The sequence below is a fragment of the Erinaceus europaeus genome, chromosome 1 (genome assembly GCF_950295315.1).
Source record: "Erinaceus europaeus chromosome 1, mEriEur2.1, whole genome shotgun sequence".
Lineage (NCBI taxonomy): Eukaryota > Metazoa > Chordata > Mammalia > Eulipotyphla > Erinaceidae > Erinaceus > Erinaceus europaeus.
In genome coordinates this window covers 189745962-189765774 of record NC_080162.1, presented here as the reverse complement: position 1 = coordinate 189765774, position 19813 = coordinate 189745962, and the positions used below count along the sequence as shown (strand labels likewise).

Genomic DNA, 19813 nt, shown 5'->3' with positions numbered 1-19813 from the left:
TTCATTTGCAAATGCGTATAAGAACTGGTATATCCAATATTTGATATGCAGTAAAATAAAATGGCAATTTTCCAAGAGCCATGAGACCGCAACTAATTAGGATATTAATTACATAAATAAAATTTCCTTCGCTTTTCCCCAGTGCTCTGTCTGATAAATGCAATAAGATGAATGAATATGACAAATCAAAGTGAAATTCACAGACTCTGAACAAAAAAAAAAGATATTGAAAAAGCCTCTGACCTTATGCCAACCATGTGACCTTCCTTCTTCAATGGCATTGTTTTCCCAGGAAGTGCCTAAATATGAAATTCTCTTTCCAAAAGAAATAAAGTTTAAAACTGACGGAAAAATGTACCCATCTCTTTACTCCTGTTATTGGGTTCTTAGTTAAGAGTCAAGACTGCATCTTAAAATGATCACTTTCGTTTATGTTTATGCGACTTGTATATTTCACAAACACTTCTGTAACAGAAAAATATAAACATTTTCTCTCTTTAAATTATTTCCCTTGATTATACTTAGTTAAAGCTAATTTTTATGGTTCATTCAATTAAAATATATTCTCTCAAGACCTAGTAAATATTTCCAGAGAAATTGTGGATTAAACAGGAAAACAAGGACCTAATTTCCATAAGGGTTTTACTCAACTTATAGCTTATTATAACTCTGTCATTCTGAAAATAACTTTAATGTAGAAAATACTGTTAAATACTTCTTCAAAGAAAACAAAGTATTAGAAAATGTAACATAATATAATTGATGCTATGGGAAAACATGAAGAGGATATATGGCAAGCAGAGAATTTCGAACTATAATATTTACTACAGAAAAATAATGTTAAACCTTTGGTTTTTATCTTTGTAATTCTATATGTATATTGTTCTATAGCCCAAAATAGGTCAATTTAATAGTCAGCAAAAAAGTAATAGAAATCCCATTTTTATTTTCTTTTTCATTTAGAAGAACAACTTCAAATACAGTGTTGATCTCTTTAAGGTATAATCAGCTGCAATTACTAGAAAACTCAAGTAATATATCCTCAAGAGACTTCCACATGGGATAAAAACAGTGGTGGGATAATATTGCTTCCATTCTAAGAATATGTCAGATAACCATATCACCCCCCTCCTCTTTTTGTATTTTTTAAAAATTGAATCACAAGCATTCAAGAAGGTGCTTTAGCCAATAAAGATAAAGGAATTTTTCAGTTAGTTATAGACTAGAAGATACAAGTTCTTCCTGGAAGATAGGGGCCCACCATCATGTTCATTATTTTGGAAGAGCAGTGAGAAATTAGGAAAAATGCTAAAATTTGGGTCCAATAGAAAGAAGCATGAAAGTTTACAATCTAATGGAAAGTTAACACAGATAGTAGTTACCCACCGCATCTTTCCCATAAACCCTTCTGGGAACCAGAGCATCACTTTGCTATATGCCATGCTAGGAATTGAACTTGGGCCCTTGTGCTTGCAAGTCTATCATTCTAGTTATTGCAACACCACCTTCTTCTGTGCTGTGTTGCCAAGTAATCTGCAATACTTATGGTCAAGGATGCCTTCACAAAACTTCATAGTACACATCCAAATACTGAAATAAAGAGAATCCTCGTATTCCGGAGCTGAATGGGATGTTGGTCTCTCATAAAAAAAAATCAACAAGCAAAACTTAAAAAAAAAAAAAGGGAAAATGTTATTTGTGATCAGTGGATATACTGTTGCATTATACAAAATCAGACTGGCGGAGGGTAGATAGCATAATGGTTGTGCAAACAAACTCTCATGCCTAAGGCTCCAAAGTCTTAGGTTCAATCCCCCGCACCACCATAAGCCAGAACTGAACAGTGCTCTGGTTAAAAAAAAAAAGTCAGACTGAATGTTTAGCAAGAAATTTATGTCCAGAGAAAGAGTTTGTTTACTTTAATAATTTAGCTGCTTAGCTGTGTTTATATAGACAATTATCATATTACAGTTGAATCTATCTTTAAAAAGGAAACTATTGTGTTAAAGCTCAATCTACTTATGGTTGAACTGCTATTAATTACCAATCAATATATTGAGAAGTAATATGATTTAAAGCTATCTACTCAACTTAGAGAACTTCAATTGAAGTTAATTTAACTTAAATTTATCTCGTTTTCCTTTGGAAAAAAAAGTAAAATAGCTTTAATCTTATATTTAAGATGTGGTTCTAAAGGAGAGCAAAAGAAGTATGTTCTGGACTTACTACTTCAATGAAAATTAATTAACCTCTTCTCCTAAATAAAATCTCCTTCTCAATTAAACCTACTGTCTCATTCCATCCTTTAGTTTTTTTCTCAGTCTGTTGTGGCTATTCATCAATCTTCAGTCTATAAGAAATAGTCACTGCCTTTATTTCCATCTTATAGTTTATTTATTTAGGCATTTTTTTCCTAAAACATAATGCCTCTCAAAAGTAATATTTACAAAACTTATTACATGTGTTCTTGTCAGTTACAAAAATGGAAAATGTTTCTGTTTCACATGCATTTTTTTTCAGCTCTGTTAAAAATGCTTCAGGTTATAGCCTAAATTTTTCTGCACTGTTATTGATTAAGGTATACTTATCAAGTATTAATAACCCAATTTTTATTATACTATTATTGTGCAATTTTATATTATTACAGCACTATATTTTGTAAACCTTTGTGCTTTAAGAAGTCTAAAGGAAAGTGTGCACAAATTAAGAAGTCAAAAATAGTAGAAGACATAGGTTTGACTTGTCTGAAAAATTGAGAGCTTTCTGTATTCACTTGAGCTTTCCTAAATTGCAGTCCATGGCTTTTATCTGCTTTATTCAAAGGAGATTGGCAAGATTGCTACAGTTTGGAGAAGAAGAGACAAACATTTCCCATTTTATAACTATGATGAAGACTGTATAGATTCCTTTGATGTTCAGTAACAAGGAATAATCTGAATCTAAATATCTTATGCTACTTTACAGTTCTAATTTCTTTTATTACCTGGTTTCAGATACTTGTAAAATGTTCCTAGTAGTAACATAATTTCTTTCAGTACCTATAAATTCTTCTTTGTGATATTATCTAAAAAAGATAAGTCTGGGAAACTTCTGGAGGCATGGCTATGGAGTAAGTGACTTCACTTCATTTTCCTGATCAACTAGAAAAAGCCTTGAAAAACACCCGAAAACTCAATAAATACAACCAGGATTTCTTAAAACTCACTAAGCCACAGGTAAGTGCAGAAACGTGATTAGCAGATGGAAAAGGGGTGAGGGAGAGACTCTCAAGGCTCAAAAGCCATGCTCAATGACACCTAGAGAAAAGTGGAAGTTAGACAGTATAGAATACATAGTCAGTAGCAAGAAGGTAGATCTTAAATTGTGATTTCAGGGGCAATAAGATTTTGAACTGCCTAAAAGGACCCATTAGTGTTGGGGGGGGAGGAGAATCTGGCTAAAAGTAAAGCCCTATAATCAATTTAAACTCCCACAGCTGGCTAGAAAAACAAATCCCAGCCAGCTTCTGGTAATATAGCAGGGATTAGCAGTGTTATTCATGCTATTGTCATCAAGAAACTAAATATAATCCTCCAGGCATGAGGCAAGAAGGGAATTGATGGAGTGGTACAGACTGAATTGTTCCAACTACTGGCTCAGATTGCTTCTGAAAACAACCTGAGGGAGGGTGTTATCATCAAGATGAAATTCAATATCATTGCTTCTCTCTATGATTACAGCTCCAAATTGGCCACACATATGAAGCCATCAATGTGGCAGAAGTGTTTGGACAGTATCAATGAGCTTAGGGACATCTTTTTTGCAAACCTCAACATCTTTATTAGAATATTCTAGAGGATAGTGAGAACCTACATAATCCTGAGCAGTGTATGTGTGTCCGTGTATATTCTAACTCTGGTGAAACAAACAGATGAAGAATTTACTCAAATACTACAAAATACCAATCCTCATCCCCAAGAGTATATGTAGCACTTGAAGAATGAGGCACAGGTGTGCACCATTATTGAGCATGTGCAGCACTACCTGGAGAAGAAGAACACCACCTAGGAGGTCCATGGCATCTATTTGAGGTGCGTCCTCCCCATCTGCTACAAGTTTGACTGCAAGACCCAGCAACAGCAACTTGCCCAACCTAAGAGGCCCTCAAAGACTGAGACAGACCAGGCAGAAAATTAAGGTAAGAACTCTGTTGTTCTGATGAAGAAAAGTGCAAGTACATCTATGCCAAGGGCCACAGGGATCAGATACGCACATGCACCATCCTCTACCACATCTACCATCATACCTTGTACTCCCAGTGGTACCATACCTACTCATGCTCATAAGCCACCTGTAAGACAACATTCTGCATTTGGATCTGCCAGTGCAGATTCTGTACAACTAAACCATGGTGCAGATGAACATCTTTGCCTTACACCAAGGCCTCACCAAGGATGCACATTATGCCTTGCTGAACATCCAGTAGCAGGTGGGCCAAGGACCTCCTAGGTCAGTGCCCTCTGTTCCAAAACCTCCAGGAGCACAACCATTAGCATGAGAATGTAGAGATATGTAGGCAGGTGCCATTCCATCTGCACAGCAAACTGGAGCTGCTGGAGTGTGTTTACCTCATGTTCACCGTGCTGCTGTAATGCCATGCCTACATAACATCCCACAAGAGCAGTGTTTGGTAATGCATGGTCAGCAAACAGTTCCATCACCAGCTGTAGGTAGGCAAACGACAACCATTGCTGGGTCTTCCTGAATCAATAAGGGATCATGTGGTGACTGCTCTCAAGGCAATGAACATGAGCAAGTGGAAGACCTACCACTGTCTGATCATTACTGAGAAAATGAATGGCAAAATGTGCAGCCTTTTCCCTAAGGCTGACAAAGTCTGAGCCATGCTGAGTGGGAAGATACAAGAAGAGTCACTGCAGACTTACCAGTTAACTTACAGCAGTGTTTGTAAATCTAACATCAGGAGGACACTATACATCCCATCATTAGCAAGATAATCATCAATGAGGAGCTAATGGCCAACCTGGACCAGACCATTCAGATGGTTGTGATGAACAACACTGAGCCTGCTCCTCAGTAGAACCTGTATCTGCAACTTGCAGGGAAGCTGGGGGTCCTGGTGGAGAACAAGGACTGAGTGTTTGACCATAAGCAGGGCACCTATGGTGACTACTTCCAAGACCAGAATGATGACTACCTCAAAAACAAGGTATACATGTGGCAGGGCAGCTGCAGCCAGCAGCAGTCTCAGGCTGCCTACTGAGCATTCTACTTCTGGCCCTATGGCCAAGATTGCTCAGCCTATAAGTTCTAAAACAGACTGTGAGTAGAGGTCTACTCAAAATTATAACTATAAATTAAAAAAAGATCACTCTGATGTACTTAATTAATAACAACAACTAAAAATAATCAGCCAACTTACAACTGTGGCTTCTTAAATAACTCACTTAGTCATAAGTGGGTATAGGCAAGCATGGCCAGAAGTAGGGGAGAGGGTCTCAAGACTTTAAAAACCTCTGCTCAGTGTCAGTGGTTGCTATTTTGTTACTTAAAAAAAACACAACGATTGCCACCTCAACATGCTTCACCTCAGACTGTGTCCAGAGACTTCACGTGTGGAATGAAAACCCTTCAACTTCATTACTCGGGTGAGACCTTTCCTTTCATAGTATACTTTAATTTCATCTCAGGTGGTTCACTTTCTAACAAAGTCCCAAAACCTAGTTATACACCAGTTTCTGTGAGAGAGAGCATATGTTCACACGTATCTGTAAACTACTGCAAAATATATGCCTGAAAGCAGAAGTGCACTAGAGTTTGCAGTGAGTACCCCCCTAACATTTCCTCTCCACTATTCCAAGCTTTGGGTCCATGATTGCTCAACAATTTGTTTGGCTTCATATGTCAACTCTCTTTACAGTCACCAGGTTCCAGATGTCATCAGGATGCCAGCCAGGCTTCTCTAGACTGAAGACCCCACCAATGTGTCCTGGAGCTCCGCTTCCCCAGAGACGCACCCTACTAGGGAAAGAGAGAGGCAGACTGGGAGTATGGACTGACCAGTCAATGCCCATGTTCAGCGGGGAAGCAATTACAGAAGCCAGACCTTCTACCTTCTGCAACCCACAATGACCCTGGGTCCATGCTCCCAGAGGGATAGAGAATGGGAAATCGACCAGGGGAGGGGGTGGGAAATGGAGATTGGGTGGTGGGAATTGTATGGAATTGTACCCCCTCCTACTCTATGGTTTTGTTAATTAATCCTTTCTTAAATAAAAAAATTAAAAAATAATAAAAAATAAAATAAAAAAATAAAAAAACAAAGCACATGGTCAGGGGAAGAAAGGCAGGAAATTTGTGTTGCCTTAAACTGTGAACCCAGGGGCATCAGGATATTGAACTGTCCATAAAAATCACTAGGATTTATGGCAAAATATGACTGAGAACTAATCCTACATGGAATATACAGGCATTGGCACCCGGCTAGGGAAATAAATCCTGCATTTTCTTTTAACACCAAGAAGAAAGGAATTCTCCAATGCTCTTACACTCCAGAGACTGCTACAATAGCAGGGAGACCATATATTAACATCAAAGTCACTAAACTTGCCTGATGACACAGGATAAAATCCCCTCCCCAACAATATATATAAACAGGGATATCTAAAACTTTAGCCACAACAATCTCTCCTGGCACAACAACAAAAGCCAGACTAAATGCCACAACTGAGAAATATACAGACATAAATGATAGAAACTTCAATTGACCAGAGAGACAAAGACCTGGAAAAAAAATGACAGACGTAGAGTTCAGAAAACTCATCATGCAGTAAATTAAAGAAACTAAACTTGACATGTAGACATAGTTTCAAGAACTCGGAGACCATTTTACCAAAAACTTACAAAGTATAAAAAAATAAATTATCCACACATATGGACATCTAGTCTTTGACAAAGGTTCCCAGACTATTAAATGGGGGAAAGCAGAGTCTCTTCAACAAAATGGTGTTGGAAAAAATGTGTTGAACATGCAGAAAAATGAAACTGAAGCACTACATTTCACCAAACACAAAACTAAATTCCAAGTGGATAAAGGACTTGGATGTTAGACCAGAAATTATCAGATACTTAGAGGAAAATATTGGCAGAACTCTTTTCCACATAAATTTTAAAGACATCTTCAATGAAATGAATCCAATCACAAAGAAGACTAAGGCAAGTATAAACTTATGGGACTACATCAAATTAAAAATCTTCTGCACAGCAAAAGAAACCACTTCCCAAACCAAGAGAACCCTCACAGAATGGGAGATTTTTACATGCCATACATCAGACAAGAGGCTAATAACCAAAATACATAAAGAGCTTGCCAAACTCAATAAGAAGAAAACAAACGACCCCACCCAAAAATGGGGAGAGGACATGGACAGAACATTCACCACAGAAGAGATCCAAAAGGCCAAAAAACACATGAAAAAATGCTCCAAGTCTCTGATTGTCAGAGAAATGCAAATAAAGACGACAATGAGATACCACTTCACTCCTGTAAGAATGTCATACATCAGAAAAGGTAACAGCAGCAAAAGCTGGAGAGGTTGTGAGGTCAAAGGTACCCTTCTACACTGCTGGTGGGAATGTAAATTGGTCAACCCTCTGTGGAGAACAGTCTGGAGAACTCTCACAAGGCTAGAAATGGACCTACCCTATGATCCTGCAATTCCTCTCCTGGGGATATATCCTAAGGAAACCAACACACCCATCCAAAAAAATCTCTGTACACATATGTTCTTCGCAGTACAATTTGTAATGGCTCAAATCTAGAAGCAACCCAGGTGTCCAACAACAAATGAGTGGCTGAGCAAGTTGTGTTATATATACACAATGGAATACTACTCAGCTATTAAAAACAGTGACATCACCGTTTTCAGCCAGTCTTGGATAGAACTTGATAAATATCATGTTAAGTGAAATAAGTCAGAAACAGTGAAATAAGACAGAAACAGTCATGTAACTCAAGTTGGAGGTGCTAAGATCGACCCAGTCTGGAAAAGAGAAATTTCCCATGAGTGGTCATCCCACTTCTGGTTATCTTGTCCATCTCCAAAACTCTCTCCCTTTACACTGTCTGAACTGGAAGACGCTTTGAAGAGGGTTAAACCAGGAACAGCTGCTGGCTATGATAACATCACCCCAGAACTCATTCTTAACCTGGGTCCTGCAGCAAAGAAGTGGCTCGCTTCATTCCTGTCCCACATCTTGGAATCTGAGTCTATGCCCAAAGTTTGGCGTCGTGCGAAGATTATAGTGGTTTTGAAACCAAAGAAAGACCCAACACTGGCCTCCAGCTATAGACCAATTTCTCTCCTCTCCGTGTGTTACAAACTCCTTGAGAGGCTGCTTCTGTCACGTATTTCTCATCTTACAGAGAAATTCCTATCACCCGCCCAAGCTGGTTTCCGCCCAGGAAGATCTACCTGCGAACAAGCCCTGGCCCTCTCAACTTACATTGAAAATGGATTCCAGAAGAATTTAAAGACGGGTGCTGTCTTTGTTGATCTCACAGCAGCCTATGACATGGTCTGGCACCGTGGTCTCCTAGTCAAGATCTCAAGATGCCTGCCTCCATGGGTGGCCAACACTATATCGTTTCTTCTCCAAAACAGAAGATTCCGGGTGCATCTGGGTGACAAGTCTATCAGATGGAGACTTGTCTCAAGTGGCCTCCCCCAGGGCTCTGTTCTGGCTTCTACACTATTTAATATTTACATCAATGACCTCCCAGAAACTTCTTCAAGGAAGTTCATCTACACGATGACATCTGCTGTGCAACTCAGGCATCCAAGTTTGACATCCTCGAGGAAACACTCATGAAAGACATGTCTCTGCTATCTGATTACTGTAAAAAATGGCGACTAATCCCTAGCACTGCAAAAACGGTATCATCTGTTTTCCATCTACACCATGCCTTGGCCTCACGTGAGCTTAATGTGCAGCTTGACGATACGAGAATCCGGCATGAAGCCCAGCCAGACTATCTTGGTGTTACTCTCGATCGCACTCTGTCATTTCACGAACATCTCATAAAAACTGCAACAAAGGTGGGCGCGAGGAATAACATCATTGCAAGACTGGCCAGCTCCTCATGGGGCGCGAGCACTTCCACACTATGATCATCATCTCTGGCATTATGCTATTCCACTGCAGAATACTGTGCCCCAGTATGGTTCCGTAGCCCCCATGTCCACTTGATCGATTCCAAATTATATTCCTCCATGAGGATAATTTCTGGAACCATCCGTTCCACCCCGGTTCCATGGCTGCCAGTTCTTAGCAACATCGCCCCGCCAGATATTCGTCGGGATGTGACATCATCTAAGTTCATTTCCCACGTCTACGCTCCACCGGACCTGCCAATATACGCGGATATCTTTGCCCACCCTGTCCAACGCTTGACGTCTCGTCACCCAATCTGGTCCCCTACGCCTACACTGAACTTCTCTGTTCCAGACTCTTGGAAACAGAGTTGGCAATCAGCTGAGGTAAAGAACAAACACCTCATCACAGACCCCTGCAAGCGTCAACCCGGCTTTGACCTAGCACGTTATGATTGGGCCCTCCTCAATGGCTATTGAACAGGCCATGGCCGGTGCGCCCCTATGTTCCATCACTGGGGAGCCAGAGACGACTTGAATTGCCCCTGCGGCTACAGACAGACTATGACCCACATAGTCAACGACTGCCACCTCTCCAGATTCAAAGGAGGTCTCGAAACTTTACATCAGGCTCAACCTGACGCTGTTGACTGGCTATGGAAGAAGGGCAAACGCTAGAAGAAGTCAGAAACAGAAGAATGGGCAGTCGGGTGGTAGCACAGTGGGTTAAGCACACGTGGTGCAAAGTGGAAGGACTGGCGTAAGGATCCAGGTTCGAGCCCCTAGCTCCCCACCTGCAGGGGAGTGCTTCACAGGTGGTAAAGCAGGTCTTCAGGTATCTGTCTTTCTCTCCCCCTCTCTATCTTCCCCTCCTCTCTCCATTTCTCTCTGTCCTATCCAACAACGACTACAGCAATAAAACAAGGACAACAAAAGGGAATATATATATATTCATATATATATATATTCATATATATATGAAGCAGAAGAATGAATATGGGATGATCTCACGCTCAGGCAGAAGTTGAAAAACAAGATCAGAAGAGAAAAAACAAGTAGAACCTGAACTGGAGTTGGCATATTGCACCAAAGTAAAAGACTCTGGGTTGGGTGGGTGGGGGGAGAATACAGGTCCAAAAAGGATGACAGAGGACCTAGTGGGGATAGTATTGTTTTATGGAAAACTGGGAAATGTTATGCATGTACAAACTATTGTATCTACTGTCAGATGTAAAACATTAATTCCCCAATAAAGAAATGAAAAAAAAATCTCCAAGGAGAGTTTCAAGGTATAGAGGCATCTTTAAATGCAGTTAATGTTAAGGTAAGAAGCCTAGGAAATAAATTTAATCAGGCAGAGGAGAGAAAATTAGCACTAGACGACACAACCACCACAGTCTGTGAATTGAAAACTCTTGGAAAGGAAAGGATTAGGAAAAATGAAGCACTTGTTTGTGAAATAGCAGACTTAATCAGAAAGTCAAGTCTCAGAGTTATTGAGATACATGAGAAAGATGAGAGGGAGAGAGGAGTAGAAAACATATTGAAAGATATTTTAATTGAATATTTTTCACACCTGAGCAATGTTTAAAACATAGGAATATAAGAAGTTTAAAGTACCCCTAAATTCCTGAATTTAAAATGGCAGAGAAGACACATCACAGTAAAATTTTCCAAAACTGGGAACAAGAAACAAATATTGCAGGATGCTAAGGAAAGGAAAAAAAATTTCATACAAATTAAGAGTGATCAGACTTCTCTCATATTTCTCATCACAAACCCAAGCAGCAAGGAATGGTATACTCAGAGTATTAAAAGGTAAGAATTACCAGCCACTAATTCTGTATCCTGCTAAAGTAACCTTCAAATATGAAAGAGAATTATAGGTCTTCTCAAATATTAAGAAACAGAAAAAATTTACCACTACCAATCCTGACTTGCAAGAATTGCTGAGAAGAGTTCAACATGAAAAGAAGAACCAAGGGAGTCGGGCTGTAGCTCAGCGGGTTAAGTGCAGGTGGCGCAAAGCACAAGGACCAGCATAAGGATCCCAGTTCGAACCCAGGCTCCCCACCTGCAGGGAAGTCGCTTCACAGGCGGTGAAGCAGGTCTGTAGGTGTCTATCTTTCTCTCCTCCTCTCTGTCTTCCCCTCCTCTCTCCATTTCTCTCTGTCCTATCCAACAAAAACAACAACAATAATAACTACAACAATAAAACAAGGGCAACAAAAAGGGAATAAATAAATATTTTTTTAAAAAGTTTAAATAAAAAAAGAAAAGAAGAACCAAAAAAATCTAAGTCTAGTTATAAGAGATGGAACAATTAAATATTTCTGCTAGATACCTAGACTTAAGTCATAAACAAACTATAGTTTACCTCCCTTTGTCAATTGTAGTCTTTTAGGATGCCTCCTAAACTCTCCATCAAAAAGAATGAACACCACTACTAAAAAATAACTTTATAAAATGTAAAATTATTTAGAAATAGGATTATTTGCAATAATGGTAGCACCACTACAATGATCATACTATAAAATGAACAATTCATATGAAAATTGTAAATAAATAGATAACATATAAATACATCATAAGTAGGAAGATGGATAGATAATAGGTAGATAGTTTACAGATACAATTGATTCTTAGAACTCTTGGAGTAAGTCTTTTATACTTAAAGGTTGTTACTTTTATATTCTAATCTGATATATAAGTTGTGTATACATGTTAAAATTTTTAGCACTGCTTTCAAGGCTGTAACATGAATCTGCATACTAGAATTTTTATAAAAAGGATAATACTATGTAAAGTTAAGTGTATCTTTATTTGAAGGACATTGCTTAGTAATTTACATTCTGTTTTATTATTATTATTATTTTCATCTGTTTATACTGTGTCTTCCTTCATTCAGACTGGACCCCAGGAGTCTGGCATGTTATTTATACAAGAGTGTAAGCTCCCATTCAGACAATGTAGAGCTGCCCTTGGAATCTATATCTCAGGCCACAGTTGTGTTTGTCCTTAGTATCTATTATAGTTTCAGTCATTTTCATTCCAGTTTGGACTGTGGTATATTTGTTTCATTCACTAAACTTCCCATTATACAATAGTGAACAGGGCCATGAAAAGTGTGTAGACTGTGGTGAGGTTCAGTCTAATTCCTAACCCTACGGAACTTAATTATAATACTTTGCTTGCCAACCACATCTTGGCATGTAATTTAATTTGGGGACTTGCCTAAGTATTTAACTGAATTTGGAGAACACTTTTCAAATATTTATACCTACATTTGCTTTTTCACTTCTACCATGTCATCAATAATTCTGCAACACATTTTTGGTAAGATTCACTTTCAAATTTTTCCAAAAATTATTGCTAGTCTGTGTATTAAGTGTATAATTTCACAATACATACAAATATCTTTTTTTGAAATAAACAATTTGCATTTTTAATAATCCTTTCTTATCTTACTATAGCAGCAAAATATATATTTTTTCCTGTATCTAGATTTTTAAAATAATTTTATTTATTAATAGTTTTTTACAAGATAATTAAGATTACAGTGTTCCATAGCACATTAACTATACTAACTACAAAGTTTCATATACCCACCCTCCAACTTCCCAAAGATAACTCCACCATAGTTCTCAAAAGTCTTACAAAAAGTTTAATTGTTTCTGTTTTGATTGGATTACTATTTTTTTTGAAAGTTCATATGAATCAGATCTATAAAGTCCACATATCAGTAAAACCATCTGGTAGTTGTATTTCATCTCTTTAATTATTTTGCTAAGCATAATCACTTCCAGTTCTATTTTTGTCCCAAAGAACACAACATCATCTTTTTTGATCACAGAATTGTATTCCATGGTATATAAGTATATATATATATATATATATATATATATATATATATATATATATATATATCCCATAACTTCATTAGCCAGTATGTGTTTATTGGCATTTATCTTGATTCCACTCGTTGGTTATTCTTAATAATGCAGATATGAATGTAAGGGCACATTTGTCTCTTCTAATTAAGTGTTTGAGTGTCCACTAGATAAATACCTAAAAGTAGTATTGCTGGATCACAGGTACTTCCTTTTTTTATTTGTTTAAGGACTCTCCATACAGTCTTCCAAAGGGGCTGTACCAGTTTTCATTCTCACCAGCAATGTAGCAGAGTTTCTTTTTCTCCACAACCTCTCCAACACCTGTCATTTCCTGGTTTGTTAACATAAGCCATTCTTTCAGGAGTGAGATGGTATCTCAGTATAATTTTAATTTCCCTTTCTCTAATGATAAGTGAACTGGAGCATTCCTTCATGGGTCTGTGATCCAGTGTATCTTTTCTTTAAAAAACTGTCTGTTTAATTCTTTGAGCCTTTTTTTGTTTTGTTTTGTTTTTCTTGTCTCCAACGTTATTGCTGTGGCTTGGTAACTGCATTACAAATCCACTGTTCCAGGAGGCCATTTTTCCCATTTTGTTGCCCTTGTTGTTGTTATTGTTGCTCTTGCCATTGGTGTTGTTGGATAGGACATAGAGAAATCAAGAAAGGAAGGGAGACAAAGATAAACATCTATAGACCTGCTTTACCGCTTGTGAAGCAACTCCCTTGCTGGTGGGGAGCCGGGGGCTCGAACTGGGATCCTTAAAAGGGTCCTTGCGCTTTGTGCCATGTGCAATTAACCCGCTGTCCTACTGCCCCACTCCCTCTTTTTTGTTTTTGTACTTAAGCGCATTTAATATTTATTTCTCTGGAGATGAATCAGACTTTTAAAATCCCCATAAGGTATATATTAATTTAAATAAAAGATTTCTGGAAGAATTGCTATCATATTATTTTTATAATTAGTGATTTAATAATGATTAACAAGATTGTAGAATAAGAGGGGTACAATTCTGTATAATTCCCACCACCAGAGTTCTATATCCCATCCCCTCCATTGGAAGTTTCCCTATTCTTTAATCCTCTGGGAGTATGGAACAAAGATCTTTATGGGGTGCAAAAGGTGAGAGGTTTGACATCTCTAATTACTTTTTTGCTGAGCATGGACATTAACAGGTCAATCCATACCCCCAGCCTATTTCTGTCTTTCCCTACTGAGGTAGGGCTCTGGGAAGATTAAAGTGCTAGGACATATTAGTGAGGTTATCTGCTCAAGGAAGTTAGGATGGCATCATGGTAACATCTGCAACTTGGTGGCTGAAAAGCAGTAAAATAAAGCGGTAAAAATTGTTTAATATTCTGGAACCTAAAGGTAAGAATAGAGCAGATGGAATTAAGGATCTTAGTGTGGAAATAAAGTAGAAAGTCTATAATAGGTATATTCCAAAGTGGCCATGACTTTCATAGTTTTTGCCTGAGCCCAATAGCTTAGATACAGGTGGGTTAAAATATTGCCTGGGGAGATGGTTTGCAGTTGGGAATCGGACTAGAGAGCTGGATCAGGGCCGAGAGTAGGTCCCAAATATGAGCAAAGTATATAAATACTGTGAACTGTAAACCCCATCTATCCACTTCTGTGTTAAATATGAACAGATTTGGCCCACTTTTTATTGTGTTATTATTGCTTCTTTTATAGACCTGTAACAATTCTGTATAAATGTTTGATATCAGTCATTTGTCTGATGTGCGAAGTGAGAATATCTTCTTCCATTTACTCCATTTCTTGGTTATCCTTCTATAGTTTGTTTGCTTTTGATGTATAGTAGATTTTAGTTCATGTAATCCTACTGATTTACATGTGTTTTTATTTTCCATGCCCAGTGGGTTCAGGCTCCAAATACATCTTTATTGTGAAGGTCCTCCAAAGTTTTACTGAAATTTTCTTTTATAAATTTTAGAGTTTCCGGGGCTGGGTGGTGGTGCACCTAGTTGAGTAAACAGGTTACAAGGACAAGGAAAGGAAAGCTTCACAAGTGGTGAAGCAGGGATGCAGGGGTCACTCTGTCTCTTTTTCTTACTATCTTTCCCATCCCTCTCAATTTTTGTCTGTCTCTATCTAATAAAAAATGACTTAAAGTTTACATTTTCTGGTCTAATATCTATATCATTAATCCATTTTGATTTGATCTTGGTGTATGATAGCAAGTGGTTATATAGTTTCACTTTTCTACACGTGGCTTTTCAACTTTTCCAGCATCATCCATTTACCTTATTGAATGGTTTTGCCACTTTGTCATATATTATTAGGTGGTTGTATATATGTGGACTCATTTCTAAGTGCCTGATTCTGCTCAACTGATCCAAGTGTCCATTTTTATTCCAGTACCATGCTGTTTTGGTTACTATTCTCTTGTATTATAAACTGAAGTTTGGGAGCATGCTATCTCTATACTTTTCTTTTTTCCTTTTATTTTTATTTTTTTAAGTATTGTATTTATTTTATTTTTGAGAGAGATGCAGAGAGAGAAAGACACAGAGATAAATACCAGGGCACTGTAAAGCTCTTGATTATGGTGGTGTGGGGGATTGAACCCGGGACTTCGGAGCCTCAGACATGAGAGTCTCTTTGCATAACCATTATGCTAACTACCCCCGCACTATACTTTTCTTTTTTTCTCAGAAGTTCTTTGGAAAGTCACAGCCTGTTGTGATTACACACCACACACACACACACACACACACACATACACACATTTATTAAAAGGAAACACTGACAAAACCATAGGATAAGAGGGGTACAGCTCTACATAGTTCCCACCGCAAGAACTCTGTATTCCATCCCCTCCCTTTATAGTTTTCCTATTCTGTTGGTATGCTTCTAAAAACCCCTTCTGTTTCATTAGTTTAATCCCCCCTGCTTAACACTATTCTATTTACATAACCACTTCATTCTATTTACATAACCTCTGTTAACAAGCACCACCTTCCCTCCAGGGCATTGGTGGTTTAGTGGTAGAATTCTCACCTGCTCAGCCCCCTCTCCTTGTCATACCCTGATTTTCACCAGTCACTTTTCTCTCCACCCTCTCTGCGTCGCATCCTGTTCCCACCCTACTGGGCTAGTATATTTATAAGGACTAGATTGTTTGTAGTTTTGAATTTAGCTTGGCTTAGATTGTGCTGTGTCCTGCATGAATAAATAGATACTGCCTACAGCTCAACCATGAGTCCCTGGTCCTCTGTTACCCACCCGTGAATCCAGCCCGTCGAAAACAACATAATGGCGCCCAACGTGGGGCTGACATAAGCCCTGAAACAGAGACCGGCACCAACGTGGGACTAGACCTGCGCAACTCCCAGATAAGTGAAGACTTTGCCTACCTATGCACTATGGTCTTCTCTTCTACTTATGAAGAGGTTTGCCAAAGCCTCTACTGTTTTATCATGAGACAGTTACTTTGTCTCTGGAACATTTTGCTCTGGGCCACACTTTGTTTCCCTGACCGGGAACTTTGGTTTCTTGTGACCCTAATCATAGAGCTTGGGAGATGCATGGAGATTTCTCCTTGGACTTTCTGGATTCCCTCTCCCATGTTTCCTGAGGAAAAGGACTACATTTTGCTCCAGGCCACAATTTGGTTCTTTATGACCGTTATCGTAGACCTTGGGATATGCATGGAGATTTCCACTGGGACTTTCTGGACTTCTTCCCAAATGTTTCCCATGGAGAAGGACTACTTTAATTTGAGGAATATTCTCAAGTACCCTGGCAGTCCCCAAGTATGGAGACATGTGGATAGCTCTACTCTCCTGATTGGATTCTTTCTTTGATGGGAAGACGCTTTTAAAAATGGGTAACTGAAGCAATCCTGCAAGAACAGTCAGAAGCACCCCAAATGGAATTTTGAGGAGATTTTTGGACTAGGACGCCCTCCGGGGACTCATGATACTACATGCTGTCAAGTCTTCACATGAAAAAGCATCTACTCAAATGGAATTCCTGGAAATCCATTTAGATCCTGTTCTCTGACATCGCCCACAAGATGGAATGACTACAACACACCCCTGGAAACCAATGATGTGACCTGGCACGACCTGAAGAAACAGATTCACAGACTCCAAAGATAACTCTCTACAGAAAAGCAGAATTCTGGTGGCTGACATTCCCCATCGAGACAGACATGCAGCGTTTCATCCCTTGGTATTTTCTTCTGTGGTCAGCTACTTTGGACTGACACCTCCATCAGACTTACTGGTACACGCTGCTGTGTTTCTCAAAGACTAACTTCAGCCAATTGCCTTGAGACTTTATAGACCATGTCCCCTCGCCTGCAGGCTCTGTCCACAGAGACATAAAACTCCCCCTCCTTATTAGGTTATGCCCACAGAGGCAGGAAATGCCCTTTGAGGCAAGAGATGCCCCTAGAGGCATGAAGCACTCCCAGAGGCAAGAAATGCCCTTTTGCCTGCTAGGCCTTGCCCTTTGAGGCAAGAAATGTTCCCCTTGGCATCACACTGGTTACTGCTGCTCGCCTATTTTGTTTTCCATGTCTTATGCCAGTTCTTTTGAAAACGCCTGTACGATATAGGTTTCTGTTCACCCCACAATCCTGATACTATGGCCATTAGTTAAAAAGAAAGGGAGAATTGTTGGTATGCTTCTAAAAACCCCTTCTGTTTCATTAGTTTAATCCCTCCTGATTAACACTATTCTATTTACATAACCACTTCATTCTATTTACATAACCTCTGTTAACAAGCACCACCTTCCCTTCAGGGCATTGGTGGTTTAGTTGTAGAATTCTCACCTGCTCAGCCCCCTCTCCTTGTCATACGCTGATTTTCACCAGTCACTTTTCTCTCCACCCTCTCTGCGTCGCATCCTGTTCCCACCCTACTGGGCTAGTATATTTATAATGACAAGATTGTTTGTAGTTTTGAGTTTAGCTTGGCTTAGATTGTGCTGCGTCCTGCATGAATAAATAGATACTGCCTACAGCTCAACCATGAGTCCCTGGTCGTCTGTTACCCGCCCATGAAGCCAGCCCGTTGAAAACAACACTATTCTTTATTCCTCTGGGAGTATGGACCCAAGGTCATTGTGGGTTGCAGAAGGTGGAAGGTCTGGCTTCTGTAATTGCTTCCCCACTATACATGGGTGTTGACAGGTCAACCCATACTCCCAGCCTGCCTTTCTCTTTCCCTAGTGGGGAAGGGTTCTGGGGAAGTGGAGCTCCGGGACACATTGGTGGGGTTGTCTGTCTAGGGAAGTCTGGTCGCATCCTGCTAGCATCTGGAACCTGGTGGCTGAAAAGAGAGTTAATATATAAAGCCAAAGAAATTGTTGACTAACAATTTGTTGACTAATCACACATATTTTGGGGAAAGTTGTCCAATTTGCTTAAAAATGCAGTTGGAATTTTGTTAGCATTTTCATCAAAATTGTTGATAGCTTTTGGTAGAATAGTCATTTTAAGAATGTTTATTCTTCTAATCCAGGAACAAGGGATATCCTTCCACTTCTGTGTGTCCATCTCTAGTTCTTTTAGCAATGTCATATAGTTTTTATTTTAAAGGTCTTTCACCTCCTTTGTAAGATTCACCTCAAGGTATTTTATCTTTTTGCACTCAACTGTAAATGAGTTTGATTCTTTTATTTCCCTTTTCTCTGATTCCTTGTTTGTATATAGAAATGCCACCAATTTATGTGTATAGATTTTGTATTCTGCTACTCCACTGAATTTATTATTCCCAATATTTATTTGCAGCAGTCTTTATGGTTCTCTAGGCATAAGTGATGGTTTTATTTCTTCTTTTCCAATTTGTGTGCCTTTGATATCTCTTTCTTGTCTGGTTGCAGTGCTGAGGACCTCGAGAGCTATGTTGAGTAATAGAGGAGATAGTGGACACCCTTGTCTGGCTCCAGATTTTATGGGGGAAGCTTTCTTTAGTGAAATGCTCACCAAACTCTTGAATCTTAACTTTAGTTTCTTGAAGTGATTTCATAATGTGTTTTCTGAAGTCTATCTCTCTCATTTTCTCTAGGTCTGTGTGTCTGGTCATTTGAGTGTTCTTTTGTTATTTGCCAGCAATAAGTGCTGAGAGTAAGGTGTTCCATTTCCATTTATATATCTTGTTGGGTTAGATAAATTTTATTCTGAGTCACCAGATTGGGTCAATGTCCCTGATGTCAGTATTGGGTCTCCCTTCTCTTTCAGCACCTGTAGGCCAATAGCATTAGAAACTCAAGAAATCACAGTTGTAAATTTGTGAGTTTTAGATGATTTTTAAAAATTTGTTGCTTAAACTCAGGCCTGGAAGTGGTGTGGCTCAGTCTCTAATATTCCAATTTCATGCTATCTTCTTTAAGCACTATATTTTAGTCCTTGGGAATAACACTTTCACCCCATTTCTATCCATGAGCCACATGAATGTGTAGTCGCCAGTAGGTTAGAAAGCTTTTCTTTCTTTCTCTTTCTTTTTTTTTCTTTCTTTCTTTCTTTCTTTCTTTCTTTCTTTCTTTCTCTCTCTCTCTCTTCCTCTTCCTTCCTTCCTTCCTTCCTTCCTTCTTTCCTTCCTTCCATCCTTCTATCCTTCCTTCTAGAAGAGTTTCACTCTGAAAGGTTCAATGAAGGGGAGGGAAATGAGACACTAGGCAAAGAACCTTGGAATCATTCAGGGAATGGAATCCTGGCACATTTATTGGAGCATTTTTATGTAGCAATTTTTGATCCACTTCCCCATGAACCTGGATTTGCCATCCACTTATAT

At 38.9% G+C, this 19813-nt stretch overlaps 1 long non-coding RNA gene and 1 pseudogene across 1 annotated transcript in view; both read left to right on the top strand.

Moving 5' to 3' along the window:
* The window catches only part of LOC132541155 (uncharacterized), a 701393-nt gene that overhangs the window by 157556 nt on the left and 524024 nt on the right, over positions 1-19813 (top strand). The gene's annotated exons all lie outside the window — the stretch shown is intronic.
* LOC103117297 (eukaryotic translation initiation factor 3 subunit C-like) lies at positions 1306-5263 on the top strand (annotated as a pseudogene).